The sequence below is a fragment of the Triticum aestivum genome, chromosome 2B (assembly GCF_018294505.1).
Source record: "Triticum aestivum cultivar Chinese Spring chromosome 2B, IWGSC CS RefSeq v2.1, whole genome shotgun sequence".
In the NCBI taxonomy this organism is placed as follows: domain Eukaryota; kingdom Viridiplantae; phylum Streptophyta; class Magnoliopsida; order Poales; family Poaceae; genus Triticum; species Triticum aestivum.
In genome coordinates this window covers 389,931,005-389,932,966 of record NC_057798.1, presented here as the reverse complement: position 1 = coordinate 389,932,966, position 1,962 = coordinate 389,931,005, and positions in this window count along the sequence as shown.

Here is a 1,962-nt window from a genome sequence, read left to right as displayed (position 1 = left end):
CTTGGGCTGGAATGGAGACACCCTGTAGCAATGCTGACAGAGATCTCTTTGCGACGTTCACGAGTGTGACCATTGGTGATGGTAAAAAGGCAAAATTCTGGGAATCGTCATGGCTTAATGGCCTCAGACCAAAAGACGTCGCGCCCAAGATCTTTGAGATATCTAAGAGGAAGGCGTGTTCGGTCAGCAAAGCGCTTGATAACCACTTCTGGGCCAGTCAGATCGACGCTTCTTAGGGCCTCACTTTGGCCCATATCCAGGAGTTCGCCAACCTTTGGGGAATGCTTCAGGATGTTACTCTCAGCCTGGATAGAGAGGACACCATACATTGGAAATTCACCTCCACCAATGAATATTCGGCGGCCACTGCTTACACGCAGGACAAGTTCTCAGCCTGACCTCTACCACGATATGGAAGACTTGGGCTCCGCCGAAATGCAAAGTTTTTTCTTGGTTGATCATCCAAAATCGTGTGTGGACGGCCGATCGGTTGCAACGGCGGGGATGGCTGAATTGTGGCTTCTGCCCCCTTTGCAAGCAGGTTCAGGAGTCAGCTCCTCACATTCTCTTCCAGTGCAGATATAGTGCCCGAGTTTGGAACAAAATCATCGCTTGGCTTGGCATTCATGGCCAATCGACGACGGCTTGGCGTCAGGAGATCTCTGTCCAGGATTGGTGGCTCAAGACGATCAACTCTGGAGGCCACTTCAAGAAGGCCATTGCCTCCGTTATGATGCTTGTCTTATGGGAAATTTGGAAGGAGCGAAATGCGAGAGTCTTCCGCAACACGGTCACCCCGACCACTGTCATTGTCGCGAAGATCAAAGAGGAGGCCCGCCTTTGGTCGTTGGCTGGAACGAGCCACCTGAGTAATCTTATGTCGCGAGAGTAGTCTCTCCTTTGTTTCTGCCGTTTTAGGCTATGTCTAAACCTTCTTCTTAATCAATGAAATGGCAAGTCTTTTGCCTTGTTTCAAAAAAAAAAAATGGATCTACCACGAGCAGCCTGTGTCGCATACGCAGCACTAGGTAGCTACGTCTACGTGCCGTCCGTCGGCACCCATGGTATTCATCTCTGTCTCGTGTTGGGGTGTAGTCGGCTCGTTCATGTAGCCAACAACCTGTAGGCGTGCTTTTTTTAATTTTTGAAAAGAGGGAAACGCCCTGGATGGCGATCGAGCCAGTGGCAGTGTGGAGTATATCAGAAACTAAACCGTGTGCTCAACTCTGCTCTCTGCTCTCTGCTCTCGCCATCACGGCAGCTTGCATTGCATGCAGCTGCAGAAAGCGACCCTACGTACGTACTGTATCTACACCTATATTTCTTTATCGTGCTCACACTTATGAACGCGCGCGCACGGGTGCGTGTCTAACTTAATCACTTGGTAGGCAGGTAGGTACGCTTAGATAGAGTAGACACTCACACAAGAGACGGCTCGCGTGGACTCGCAGGTCGCTGTTACTACTAGTAGTAGGACTAGTGCTCTAGCTGTGGACGTACACGTACTACTACTCCTGCCGTATTAAGAAAGCTACTACTAGTAGTAGACGAATAGAGGAGTAAAGTCTTTGGAACGCTTGGAGGTCAACGTCTCCATCACCCGTGCAGATCGCGCAAGCTAGGCTGCGGCGAACAGCGAACAGACTCTGCACCTGCTACTCGCCAGCCATCTCTCACATCCATTTCTTCTCCATGTAGACTGCACTTTTTAACTTTTTTCATATCATTTCATTGATAGGTTGGAAGAGAGTACAAGGGTGAGCGTCTTAGGCATCGTACACATGAGATGGCGAGCCTAAGCGCTAATTGAGCAGCGGGGGAGGGAGGATGCTCAGCCTCAGAGTTTACATCTTATGTTACAAGAATGATCCTCACGACCCCATTTGCAAGCTGTGCAGCCAAGACAACAAGACACTACACCACCTTCTCGTCGGCACGACATCATGGCATGGTGCCGCATAC